We start from the raw sequence: 14,414 nt of genomic DNA, 5'->3' as shown, positions 1-14,414 counted from the left end.
TGGCTCTGCTTTCACTGGGCTATCTAATGACATATCTAAAGATTTTCTTTTCTCCTTAATATCCCTTTATTTGCTATCTACAAGATTTCCATCAAGAAAGAGCAGCTATATCAGCTCAGTCCAATGGCAATTCCTTGGCAGAAGAGCTAGAAAAATAGGGAAAAATAAAAGGCCGTATCTATCAAGGGAAAGTGTCACCCACCTGGGGGAGAGTTGCTGACTGTGGCCGGGGATGAGCTATTTCAGTGCTGATAGCAGGAAGAAAGCAGACACTGCAAGAATACCACTAGAATAAATTCTCCATCTGCACATAGTTGTCCCTCCCTCTCATTCTGTGCCTGCCCGAAATGGTTTTGTTTACAGCATTAGCAATGATAGCAAGGCCACGATACTGGTTATGCTTAAAAAATCTGTCATTAGTACCACGGGGGTGGGGGTGGTCTCGCAAAAGCTGAATGGAAGCAAGACAGCCTCCCAAAGGATGTTATATTTGAGCTCTATGTAGGGCACATTGTCCTAGATCAGACCAGCAAAGCACTCTGCACAGTCCAACTTCACTTGTCCTCGTTTTTCTTTCTTTTTTTTTTCTTTAATTAAAAACTTCCTAAGTCCTTCAAGACTGTGGAAAGCAGCATTTGTTTTGTAAGCACTAAAGGTGTTAGTCCATGTACTCTTGGGGTAAACAAAACAACAACAGCAAAACGTGCTGGTGAGAGATGCTCTTATGCTAAAACTTTTGCCAGGAATTATCTCCTTCCTCATCTTCCAGCAATTTCCCTCCCCAGTTGCCAAGACTGGATATCAGCGGGAAGATCTGTTTATTTACAGTGAATAAAGCCCTGCCCACACAGAGGTCCTTACCATCTGAGAGAAGGCTGGCCATGCTACCAGTTTAAAATACCAGTTTTTGTTCCCATGGAGATAGAGAACACAGCATTTCTCTGCCTTTGGAAACACCTCTTTCCCTGATGGTTTCGGTTGAAGGTGTTTGGACCCTGCAGGCAGGATGCTACCCCAATAGGAGCTCCTGCAGGACACCTGGTGAGGTCCCAGCCCCGTGGCACGTCCTGCCTTCCTGCAGGAGCCGGCCCTGTGTGCTAAATGCAGTCCTTGTGGCAAGCGCCTGAAGCAGCGTCATCCAAAATCCGGAATATATACTAGGAATCAGTGGTGATGGCAGAAGCAAAAGCCTTGTTGGGCAGCTTATGGGGCAATGACAAAGTGGCAGGATGAACTGCAGCAAAACGACAGCACCTTGTCTAAGGAGATCATATGCAAAATGTATCTCGGTATCGACTGTGACACTGTCTACCTCTGCCTGACATAGATCTGCTTGCTTGTTAGGCTGGGCGAGCTTTGGTGTGACAGTGAGGGAATTTGCAGTCTGAGATGCTCCCATCTGCGCACAGGTGACAGTAATAGGGAAACGTTAACGACGTGCTAGTGGTGATCATAAATTGGTAACAACAATACCCACGGAAGCGATATATCTGTACGGTGTCAGGAGGATGCTGCTGTTGCTGTGCCATGGCCGTGACAGCCCAAGCACCTCCGGATTTCTGATGCTTCCAGTTGTGGTTGTCTTGTTGTTACGCAGTGATGTGAATGCCTTCTCACAGGGCAGTGTCAGCCTGAGGTTTCTGTGGTCTCTGTGCACAACGCATCAGCAAATTACGATTTTAATTGTAATTACTAAGAAAACAAAAGAGTAATAGATGCAACGTGCGGTGACCTCATATTTCGCATGTGGTTGATGCTAATGTTATTAGCACTGGAACGTGGGCACGTTTCAATAGCTGAAATATCTTCCTGAATTCACCTCTGTCCCACAGAATATATGGCAAAGAGCAGGCTCTGTGTTTGCAGCTGGATTTACGGTGTGGCTCAGCGGTCTCCAACTTGCAATGAATATGTACAACAGCTGCTTCAAGTGTTCTTAACCAAAGAGTAGAAGGCTTAACATGTGGGTGTCATTTCTTTGAAGACTGTCACAATTGCTTAGGAAGAAGGTGAATTTACAGCCCTTTCTGTGGCAAAAGTATGTAGCAATGCCAGCTGTCTCTAAAGGGGAAAACGATGGGGTGGTGTGACTGAAAGGTTTGCACAGCGATGTAGCAGAGCAAAACCGTTCTGACCAGCTTGGAAGATGCGTTCTCAGATTTTGAATTCACCTTTTTGGAAAAGCATGCTGTGACCTCAGCACAGCCTCCAGCAAACTGTCTTGCTTGGCTTTGCAGAGGCTGGCTGTGCTCAGGGCGGCCCCGATGCAGCACGAGGTGCTGCAGGTCGGAGCTGAGAGAAGAGGGATGCTCTGTGCCAGCTGCATGGACAAGGGACTGAAGCGTAGGACAGAGCTGTAAATACTTGTTCCTGTGAGGTCTGTGGTGGACAGTAGCACCAAATGCTCCTGGCAACAAGGGGATAAGGGGCTATTTAGTGGAGACATGCAGCACTGGGAAGTTTTCTCTTATTGTTTGTGTCAGCCTCCATTCATGCACATGTAATGAACATCCCATCCTGTGCGTAGCCCAGCTCCCTGGGGGATACAAGTTGATTCAGCCTCAGCTCCTTGGCTTGATTTAGTTTGTGGTGCAGAAACTCTGCTTCCAGCCTTTGGCAGCAGTCCTTGGGTGAGCACAGGCAGTGATGCTCGTTCCAGGTGGGTCATGCACCCGGTAAATCCATTCCTGCAACACTTGTGCATCTTCGTAGGGATGAGCAGCTACTAAAACCTCCTGTTCTGCAGTGAGCCCTGTCGCTCTGCTGGGGCTGTTGTGCATTCTGGGTGCTGGGCTGCTGAGATGGGATGTTCAGGAGCCACACACCCAAAGCACAGAGGTCTGCAAAGAAGTGTGGTAGGATTTTTCAGCTGCGTGAAAACTTGCAAAGAGACCATTGCATTAATTATCCCTCTCCCTCCTTGTGTTCGTAGCTGTAAGCAGTGTGGGGTCTTCATGCTGAGGAGGGTCTGTGGGTGCTGCTAGCATGTCAACAGTTGAATCCATCCTGTGTATTAGAAAATTGATATGCAGATGGAAGCCTATTCATATTTTAAGAAAGAAGGCCTCCCAGCAGCAATTACAAACGGATTTGCAATGATCACTTGCTCTGTTCTAATGTTCTTATCAATAGCAGCAAGCTTAGATCCAGATCAGCTACGAAATGAAGTATTTATTTTTGTTCTTCTTCTTGGGCACTTACGTATATAGATACAGTATTTCTGGAGATTGCTTTTTATCTCCTAAATTACCTCTCAGAGACGGGGAGGAATAGGGAAACATTTGAATGTTCTCAAACGAGGAACTAAATTTGGCTTAATTAAACAATTATTGCATGTTTAATTTAAAGGAATCTACTTTGTTGACAAACATACGGTGGCCGCTATTTCTTGGAAAGGTATTGCTGTAATTATTCCAGCAGTAATCAATTAAAATGCAATTTTTATAATTAAACTTCCTCAATCTAAGTAAGCCCGGCCCCGTAATAGCATGTAATTGATGTTGTGTTGGTATTTGTGTTTGCAATATCAGAAACCTCATGTAAATGCATTGGGATTTTTTTTCCCCGTGGATCTGAGCGTGATTGACTATTTAAAGTAAGCAAAGCCAACAGAAACCTGGATTTAGTGATCAGATGCAATCTGATAAATACAAAATAGGTCCTACACAGAAATATATCTCCGTAGATTTTGCTATGGGAAAAAGTCTGATGTGGGCTGATGAATCAGCTCATCGATTCCCATTAGATCAAACTGAGGTTAAGGGTGCTCAGCTGCTGGCAGGGGTGGTCTGTAGCTTTCCATTAATTGCACATTTGTCTGGTGAGACGCTCCCACCCTACCGTAAGATCCAGCAACAATGAGGGTGCTGATGGGCATCTCTGCTGAGCGTGAAATCCATGGGGTGCAGAGCGGGGCTGCCAAAGAGTGAGCGGGTCCTGGGGGTGCTCCAAGGTTTCTGGGGGGGGCACTGGGTGCTCAGCAGTGGCAGCCACTACCGAGGAAGGTGAGAAACCATCACATGCGTTCTCCTCAGTGTTTAAAACATGAGCACCAAGCCATTTCCTCAGCTCTGGCTGCCAGGACAGGGTGGGCTGTCTGTCTGCCTTCATGGATCTGGGCACAGAGAGACTTGGGTGAACGCGGGCTGAGATCATCTGTAGGGATGCTGATGGCAATCCACTGTCATTTGGCGAAGGCAGCCCTGCTGGGGGACTAGCAGAGCATGGCAAGAACAGGTTTCCCAAGTCTGGTGTGCCCATCTTTCACCCATGGCCAAGGGGACACTTATTCTTTGCACAACTTTCTTATGTATTTATTTTTTTATCCCTAGCTGCGGGAGTGGTGCCTGGGGAGAAAAGCTGATGTGATATAATTAGGAAGAATAGTGGGAATTTCACACCTGCAAATCTATCTACTCATCTGCAGAGAATCCAAATACTCGTTGTTGACAAGCAAATGAGAGTGAAGAAGGAACATTTGCGCTCAGCAGCAGCCAAAGAAGGGATTTGAGAAGCAGTGAGCAGCAAAGGCCAGACCTGCTCACTGTGTGACAGCCACAGCTTCCTCTCACAGCTTATCTTTTCTTCTTTAAAATAAAGCGTATTCATGTGATAGGGACAATACTAAGCTGCAGAGACTTGGGCTTAATTTTTTGGCATATTAGCGAGGTGAGAGCAGAAATCTTTGTGTGGCTTTAAGGAAGGCAGGAGGGGGAAGCGCGCTGTTCCCTTTCAAAACTCCAATGGAAATTTTAGATATACACATTTACATTTCTCTTAATAGGGTTAGGGCCCCAAAGGCGATAGCTCTTTGCCAGTAGAAATGGAAACCATCCCAGTTAGCTTTGGTAGCACGTAGAGCTCTGAGCAAACACAAAACCAACACGCTCCTTAAAGATGCAGTAAGTCAGCAAGACTCTAATATTCTGCTGATCCAAATTCTCCAGGGTGTGGTATTAACAAAAGTCTGAAGACAAAGATGCATTTATTTGAACTACGCTCCTTTAAAAAGGGATGAGTTTTACTTCTCTGCTTTCAGTTGTGGAGGGCTGGAACAGGCTAACATTTTTCCCAGTGAGAAGTGCCATTTAGTACAGCACGGGATGTCCTCTGGGGGCTGCAAGGGCTCTTCAGGAAGTCAGGTCTTTGGTAACATGAAGAAGAGCTGAACCCAGCTGTGAGCAACCCACCACCATCCCAGCAAACAGCTTTGCAAAATAAAACTGGATGATTAACGTAACAGCATGCCATCCAGCAGGAGCTGTTCCCTGCTCACCTGCTGAACTGATCGCTCATTAGTTCATGCAGTAATGAGTCTCTAGTTGATTTTCTTTTGCTGCCCCTTAGCAGCCAGACCCACTCATACCCTCTGGGGAATTCTTTAAAAAAAATAAAATAAAAATGATGTTTCTCGGTTCTTTTCCCTATATTCTGCAAACCTCACCCTTGTCAGCCCTCGTCCCAAGTTGCAGCTTTATGAGGAGATGTGCTTATGTATTGCAGCGCTGATTGATCTCTTAAGGAAGGAGCAGTGAGAGGCAATGAAGAGGCGAGTAGCAGCTACAAATTGCCCTATCTTGGCTTCTTCAAGAGGGTCTTTTCATTCTTTGATTTTATTTGTTTTTGACAGTGTGGAGGAGTGCACAAGAAAAGAACTGATATCTGAGAGTGAAATGGTGAAGTGTACCATTTGACTGATGGCAGGATTCTTGTGTGTGTAGCATATGTGTCTGCATCTCCATAGGCTGTGAGAGTTTTGGCTTTGATTTAATAAGTGAGGTCCTGTAAGTGTGCAAATGGAGAAGAAGTGCGAGGGAGATGAAAGCTGGAGGGCTGGAGGGTCTGAGGAGAGGCACAGGAACCACTGCAGGTGATAGTGATGCAGTGTGGAGGGAGCTCACATGAAGGGAGGGCTATTTCTCCCCTCCCAAACATTTTGCTAGCAGTAAGCTTTAGCGAGCAAATGACATCAGTGCCTACACTGATTCAGATGTGGTTCTACTCCCGCTGGCCTGCCAGTATTCCCGAGTGTCCGAGCCTGTTGGCTTTTCTTCCACTCAGCACCAACACCCCACTGAACACTGTCCATGAGAAAGAGGACAGTGCTGCTATTCTGGCAGGTAAGCAGCAGTGTAACAAATTGCCGGCAGGTTTGGGGCTGTGAGTGAGAGGATGCCAGCAGAGAGCACAGAGGGACAGGGGACAGAGAAATGCTGGGTCAGGAGCAGTGCTTGGAGACCCAGTGTGGGAAAGAGGATGGGCTCTGCAACTGTCTGCGGTCATACTGAGTTTTTCCTTCTCTCTTTTCAGCCTTTACCCAGAGAGTCCTTCATTGAATGATGAGCATGTATCGTTTATGTATGGCTTATTGCGTGATGCCACAAGGTGTGGCGATGGCCACATGCTGCTCCTGAGAGAGAACATGCAGGCACATTTGTTGGTGCAGCACAGGACAAGGACAGGCCAAGTGTGATGGAGATAGGATGGACAAGAAGGAGAGCAGTTTGGTGAGGGTGAAAAGTAGGGGACAAACTCTGAGGTGCAGACTGTAGTGAGGTGAAGACTAGATCAAAAGTGGCAGGGGGAGACTCGGGAACAACCATCCCAGTATTCCAGGAGCAGATTGAAAGTGGCAGGGTCCAGGTCAGCCAGGGAAGCGGGGACAGATCTGGGCCACCAGCACAGTGCCAGCAAAGGGCCAAATCAGCCCACGGAGCTGCAGCTGAGAACAAGGCCTGGCCCGCAGGGAGTTCAGGACAAATGTCTTTGTGCTGAAGGTGATTAATGCCTTTAATGAACTACTAAAGGAAGTGATAGAAAGCCAAACTGCATATGGTTGCAGGGCCGTTACTGTTGCAAGCAAGGACGGGAGGCGAGCTGCGGCACAGCCTGGCCGTGCAGTGATGCTGTTTTCAGTTCACTGTCCCAGAAACACAGTCAGGCACAGCAGCTGCCCCCGGTCCGTCCTGAGCAAAGGCAGAGCTGAGTGCATTTTGTGGATTTAATCAGAATTAATTTATTCTTCCGGTATGTCCTAGTTCTGGAGTCTTGTCTGCTCTGGCAGTTGTGGCTGTGCCGACCGAACCCTGCTGTCTGCAGCTCTGAGCTGTGGGGATGGCAATCTCGGAGTCCTCAGTCCAGAACTGTTGGAGGGTCTGTCACTTTTCCTTCCCCTGCAAAGCAGCAGGTAAAGTAACTAAATGGTGTGCTTAAAGGTCAGTTCTGCTTTGCCAGTGTCTGTGGACGGACAGAGGAAGAGAGGGGAAGAGCGAACCCAAGCTTGACCAGCTGCTCCTGCCACGTCGCTGCTCAACATGTCTTAGCAGCAGGTCCCACATCCTTAATGCTTGAAGAAGGGAATTTGTCCCCTCTAAATTTTCTTTCTAAAGATTAGTTGCCCTCATCTAAGCTACTGAACAAGGCAACCTCTGTAATCAGCAGAGCCCTCCAGTGTACAATCCTTTTGAACAGTTTTAGACACCCATCTTAGCAGAGGAGGATTTGCCCTCCAGAGGTGCGTGCTTATCTCCCTTGTCGATACAGGAAGCCAAGATTACAGGCTTGGCTTAGGCAGCTTACCCTGAGACCTTGAGAGGTAGGTGAGAGGAATCCAGCCCAAAATATCTGCAGTTGTACCATGTAAGTGCTCAGAGCTCTGTGCAGGTAATGCCTCAGCGGTACCGAACATTTTCCAGCAAGCAGCCTGTAAAGCACCACATTGCAAGCAAGCAGTTCGTGCTTGTGCTATTCTGATGTTTCACTGAAAAGTGAAGAAAACATTTGTTCATGGCATAGAATCTGCTCTTCTCAGGCTCGTCGTCTGTATTCCAGTGCAGTACTGCAGCAGTCCTTCAAGGGCAGGGTTCTGCTGCTGTCTGGGACATGCTCCCATCCTCAGAACCTCTTCTATTTCTCACTTTTCGTGGGCTCACTGCAGCAGTGTTTGCAGTGCTCTAATGATTTTTTTGTGTGTGTTTGCTTTTGCTGTCTTGAAGCAGATCTTTTTCTCCCTCTTTCTGCCGGTGCAGCTCTCCTAGCTGCCATTGCCTTTCTCCAGGAGTAGGCTCGGGGGGATCCTGGAGACAGTATCATCAGGGGAGCAATGCCTTCAGATGCTAACAGCAGCGTTCTCCAAATAGGACCTGGGGATTTCACCGAGCAATGCCCACTGGCGCTAATGGGAAGAGCGCAGCTAAACCCCATGCAGCGCTTTGGCTAGGCAGGGGCAAACCATCTTGGGAGCTTCCTTGGAAAAAAAAAAATACCGTCTAGCATGAAAAAGAAAAAAGTAATTTCTGAAGTAGCCTATGTTAGCGGTTTTATTTAGCAACCATACCAGCCAGATTGGATGTAAACCCCTGGATTAATATGGCTGAGAATCCCGGGGATGCTTTGAATTGCACCCTGCTCTGCACCTGAATTCTGATGGCCAGCTGACAGCGATCCCAGATGAGTTTGATAGCAGTGTGCCCTGTTTCAAACTTATCTCCAGAAGAAACGTAGAAGTGTGAATCCAAACTAGTAATGTGCATAGGGCAACACACACACAAAAAAGAAAAAAAAAATATATATATCCCCCTTAGATCCCAGGGCAGTGTGGTTGATATCTGGAGCAGCGGAGGGGTGGCTGAGGGTGGAGGGAAGTGGGGTCGGGATAGCTGAGGTTCAGCATCATCTCCTGGAGCCTCTAGCAAAGATGTGCTCGGTGCTTTCCGCTCTATCCAAGCTGTGCGGGTCGGGTGCGCTGCTGTAGGATTAAGGGCACTTGTAGGATGGCTCGTGTCCAGAGCTGCAAGAGGTGCTGCTGAAGTGTAGTTTGTGCGGGTGAGATTTGCGGTGTTTTTCTTGGCTATGCTTGCCTGCAGACAGTGCAGGGAATGGTTCACACTCAGCAACAGCAAATTTACATTAGAAAAAGGCTCCATCAAAAGGAAATAGCACTTGACAGTCTCTCTTTAGCCACGGGAGAGCAGCAGGCAGACAGGCTCATCGGCTGCCTCCTCTCCCTCGCTGTCTGAGTGTTCTTTGGTTTTGGCATTGCGAAAATGGGAAGCAGCTGTAAGCCCTTTGGATCGCAAATGGATCTGGGAGTCTGCTACCTCTGTTAACAACTCATTTATTATCGCGGAGCAGACAGTTTCCTCTGAGCCAGTGCAATCTATCATTTCTTAAAGATGCTGCGTGAGACTGGAAGAATTGGCTGGCACCTGAAGGCCGGTAATAAACCCATCTTTGGAAGGAAATCTCCTTCCTCACTGGGTTTTCTCATTCTCAGGTTCAGTGGGAACAGTCTGTGGGTACCACAGCCCAGGGCTGGCAGGGGGCAGGGTGTGCTCCTGATGCCCTCTTTCCTCTGCAAAGTTCGGGAGCATCCCTGCTCTGAACATTTCTTAAGGGAAACGGGTGCTTTTTGCTGCTCTCTGCATCCAAAGTACTGAGGAGGGAACAGGAGGGTATTCCAGCTCCACTCTCTACCCAGAGTCAAAGCAGCTCTGCAAAAGGGCACTTCCCCATCGTTTCACCTGATGCACCCAACATCTGTGCAGATGTTGAGCAGTCTGATGTTAGCTCTCCAAATCCAACCCTCCAAGAGAATTTGCTATAGAGAGCAGTGAGGTGATGAAAGTCAGCATTAATTGTGCTCGTTGCAGGAGTTAGGAGCTCACACTGGAGTTTTTGGCTGCCGTTACATCCTGGCTGCTTAAAATCCAGAGGTCTCAGTGCGCTTCAAGGGAATTCACTCTCAGGGTCAGCAGGAAAGTGGGAGAGATGTGCTGGTGTGAGCAGTGCGCTGGGCTTGGGATGGGGTGAAGAGCAAGAGTGACATTGCAGCTGGTTTTGTTGGTTCTCATGGTTAGCTGGCTGATGTGCTTCCTGTAATTTGCTCTCATGAATTATTCCAAGAGAAAATAGCATCCCTATTAATTTTGCTTTGTTTATAATAATCTTGTTGGTGAAGGGAAATAGAGTTACATGTGCTTGGTTCTGCACTGTCAGTTTCCTGGATTGCAGATCAAGCCTTTTCTACAGAAGCTGCGCTTGTTCCAAAGATCTGTTAAGTTCTATAATATCTGTCAGATTTTGTAGTCTGCTATCCCAGCACTTCTGTCTTTCTTTCCTTGGGATTTGACACAGCAACACCATCTTCAACCCCAAATTTTGCTCCTTCTCCCTTTTCCTGCGGTAGGATTTTCCTCATGGTTGTCCTGCTCCTCTCTCTGCCTCTAACTGTTGCAGTCCCAAAACATTAGACACCATGGCAATGTCTCTTGTGGTTTCTGCTCTTGGTCTATTGCATCTCCCTTGTTTCATCCTTATATTTGTGTGCCGAAGATTTGGGATGTTGATTGTCGGCTTAGGACTGTAAAATCACCAAAATCAACATCTTTAAGGGCACTTAAATGCATACTGATTCCTTGGTCTTGCACCCTGTTTTCTGGTTTGCTAGAGAAATCTCCTGCCAAGATCAAATGACTGAGGAGTCACTTTCTGGAGCTCTAACAGTTTCGCTGTGGCACCTCTTTCCTCAAGAAGTGACAGGAATAACATGTGCAAGGGGGTACGCTAAGACATCAGTGGTAAAAAGGGAAAAAAAGTCTTGGAAAATGTGTCTTAAGGGAGAAAAAAAAAAAGGAGAATTGAGTTCTAGGCAAGTTGTAGAATCAGGGACAAATGATAAATGGGAGCTGAAGGCTTGTTGCAAGTGCATTAGAGGCAGCCTGTAATGTGTTCTTTAAATCAGCATTTGTTGCTGTTTGGCCCTATCCACAGCTGTTAAAGCATGCAGTGAAATGCCTCCTCCGATGGTTCGCTCTAACCACGGAGCTGTCTGATTAGTGCAGGCACCAGCTTGGGTACGTCCAAAATCTGAGTCCTTAAACGGCAGCACTTGATGTGCTGGGCTATGTAGGCTTTTCTGCAAGGAATGAAAGATTAATCACTTTCCAGGTGCCCTGAAGTAAATGGAGACTTTGACTTCAAACCCCAGATGACCTACTTGTGCCTTTGAGACTTTGTCCATGTCAACAACTTTCTTTTCTCTTGGGAGAAGTTGCGTCTTAAGGACTGTTTGATGCTCTCTCATCCTAGTGGCTTGTTTGTTTGTTTTTAATTTTTCCTACACAGGGAGGGAGTGGAAAGAGCTGACACTGATGAAGCAGCAGCAAAGTTATGTTGGGAATGTCTGAGGCTCCTCCATTTAGCTGTAAAGGCTGGGTGCTCGGAAAAGTGGAAGTGACTGCCAGGTTGATAAATCAGTGGGGAGATGTGAGCGATCACTTACCCATAGGTTAGCACAGGGCTTTACATTTCGGGACTGTCCCATGTTAGCCTCATCTTTTTGCTTAGGCTCGCGTTTGCAGTGCTTGTTCTTCAGAATGAACCTGACCCCAGTTTGGGAGGGCCCATAGATCTCTAGGAAGCAGGGACAGCTGTCTGGCTGGTACCTGTACTCTCCCATGTCTGCTGGCACATGAGCAGCAGGGGATGACATCTGGGAGGTGGTGGGGGAACTAGTTCTTGTGGGAGCGCCAGGCAGCATAGGGTTAAGGCCATGCAAGTGGTTGAGTGGGTGAACAGAAACCACCTCTGCATGCAGGGTACTCAGAACAGTTTCTCCTGGGCAGACGTTGCCTCAGAGCAGCACAGCAAAGCGGAAGTGCCAAGGGTCCATTCTGAGTGGCCACAGTCTGTATTACCAACCATCTGTTCTTACAGCACTGTTATGACAGCCGGAAAATATCCTTTACATCGGCAGCGTAGACTCATTCATCCCCGCTCCCCAAGTGACAGGAGCATGATTCACCTGCTCGTCTCTGCCTTCGCCTTCCTCCCCAGATGGGGTGCTGGGATTGGGCCCATATGGCTGCTTTGTGCCATGCTGCCTTGGCGGAGCCAGGCCAAGCATAAGACTGGGGATGAACGCTGACATGATTAAGCCACTTTGGAAGAGGAGAGATTGAACCAACACCTCTGCTACCCCAGTGCCCACAGGGAAGTGTTTAATCTCCTGCAGGGAAGAAACTCATGGAGGTGCATCTGAAATACTAACCCTGCATAGAGGAAAACAGCTTCTCTTGATGTGGCTTTTGCATATCAACAAGCATCTTCATGGCAGGTGAAGATTCTCTCTTCAGCTCTGCCCATGTACCTTTAATTTCCCTTTGTGGACTTGAAGGCCTGAAGAAATACTGTAAAAACTCTCAGCTGAGCGAAGCCTTTCTTCTGTAGACAAACTTCAATAGGATAAAAAGGTTACAAGGGTGTTGGTCCTCTTCTCTGAGCCAAGCTTAACACCCCACTAGAATTAGGTCTTTATTGAACCATTGGGTGAACAGCTTGCTCCCTCTGCACATCTTGAAAGCTTTCTCTCTGCTCTATGTAAGGAAGACAGTTTGGGGACACTTCCCCCCCCATCATTACCCAAAGTGCCTGAACTGAGTGTAGCTGGAGCCCCCACCAGGCCTTCAAGGAGCGTGTGCATGAACCACACTTAACCTAGTCAGAGCCAATGGCACTGTCATTAAAGCAACTGATAAGGACTCCTTTTAGCTTGTGTCTCCAAAAGCAGGACCCTCCGTAACCAGGAGACTAGATGTAGTCCAGTACAAGTTTCCCAGCAGAGACAAGGTAGATTTGCTGGAGACATTGCAAATGAGGAGAAATGTATGGTTTTTTGTTTTTTTTTTTGGCTTGCTGTGACTTAGTAGCAGTGATTATGGCAAGGCCTGGAGTTTTCTAGTCTGAGCTTGGCAGAGAAAAAGAGAAAGCATCTAACTACCTCAAGAATTATAATTATTGCTGAGCATTTTCATGGCGCTATCAGTGTACGCAGAGATTTGCAGAAGAAGAAATTATAACTTCAAACCTATTACTTCTTCACAGGAGCTCTGTTCTGCTCTCTGGTTGGGCAATCTTTTCCAGCTGACACTGAGACTGCACACTTGCCCCCCCATCATTCTGCTGCATTTTGCCAGCACTTGCTGAGTCTGTGCCTTTTGTTCCAGCAGAAGACCTGGGAGCCCATATGACAGTTGCAGCTCCATGCCTGCCCACTTCCCAGAATGGCTCCTTTCTGAGTTACAATCACTACCAGGACGCTGTGGAGACAGCCAGATGCACTGAGAAAAGCAATATGCCTGTTAAGATAGCCTCATCATTTCTGTATGGGAAAGCAACCACTTAATGCCTATAATACTTTTTGGTTTCTAGTGGCATTAGGTGTTGCTGTGTGGAGGGCATTGGCCTTGTTTAAATACCCAAAATATTTATTGAGGACATGTTTCCTCTCTATTCTCTCATGATAGGATGCCCCAAATCCAGTGACACTAATTAGCTACTTAAACTTTTTTATTTTTTTCCTCCCTCCCAGCTATGGACAAATCTCTCTGGATTTAGCAGCACAGCAAAGATTTAACAGAAAGTTTAAATGGGAAAAGCATATGAGAGGAGAAATTGTAGGATAAGATTCCGTGCCTGTTAACTGATGGCATTTATAAATTATAGCTGAGAGATGTCATATCTGTGGAAATGGAAAACAGCTTAGTGGATTATAAAAATACCCTCTATAAACCATTTTAATGCCTAATTTTTAAAAATCTCTTATGGTAGGTGTCATAAAAATGAATTCTAGCAGAAAGGATAAAAATTTTCCCTTGGTAAACTGGCGGGATGATGATTAGAGGCTGTCAAGGAGAAGAAACTCTTGATTAAGCTGAGGTGCTGAAGTATGGGTGAACACAGCGGGATCCCATTTCCAAGGAGGTGAATTTGTGTCTGGGTGAAGCAGATGCAAACAATGCTCCAGTTGCCTGATGGCCAGCGTTTGCCCACGTGTGGTGAGGCAGTAAGGGCGGTGAGGCACTGGCACCGGTTGCCCAGAGAGGTGGTGGAAGCCCCATCCTTGGAGGCATTCAAGGTCAGGTTTGGAGGGGCTCTGAGCACTGATGGAGCTGTGGGTGTCCCTGTTCATTGCAGGGGGGTTGGACCAGACGGCCTTTACGGGTCCCTTCCAACTCAAATGATTTTGTGATTCTGTGTGTCATTTCAGAGAGGCTGCTACTCCAGATTTCCTTGCTTGCTTCTCTGTGGCCCTTGGGTGCTTTCTCTCCCCCCTCATATATCATTTTTAAAAGCGCGGCCAACGCTCAATTCTGGGTTAAGATATTTAAGGATGCAGCATTTTGCAGTACATTTCCAAGCTGCTTGCATAGGAAAGGGTAAATGACCTAGCTCTCCCTGTCCTTTCACAGCCTGATTCCTGGGATGCATTCAAAGCACCTATTCTCTCAACACCTTTGAAGGCTTTGTGTCAGTTTTCCCCATAGGTCCTTGCACTGGAGGCCTCTTTTGTGTCTGCACTTATTATTATTTTTTTCCAGAAGAGGAAATCTGCATGTGGGATAGAAATAGTATTA

At 47.1% G+C, this 14,414-nt stretch overlaps 1 protein-coding gene across 6 annotated transcripts in view; it reads left to right on the top strand.

Moving 5' to 3' along the window:
• GRIA1 (glutamate ionotropic receptor AMPA type subunit 1) overlaps positions 1 to 14,414 on the top strand; it is a 169,978-nt gene that overhangs the window by 61,685 nt on the left and 93,879 nt on the right. The gene's annotated exons all lie outside the window — the stretch shown is intronic.

The sequence above is a fragment of the Numida meleagris genome, chromosome 12 (assembly GCF_002078875.1).
Source record: "Numida meleagris isolate 19003 breed g44 Domestic line chromosome 12, NumMel1.0, whole genome shotgun sequence".
NCBI classification, from domain to species: domain Eukaryota; kingdom Metazoa; phylum Chordata; class Aves; order Galliformes; family Numididae; genus Numida; species Numida meleagris.
Note: the sequence above shows the minus strand (reverse complement) of the source record. Positions and strands in the feature narration are given on the sequence as shown.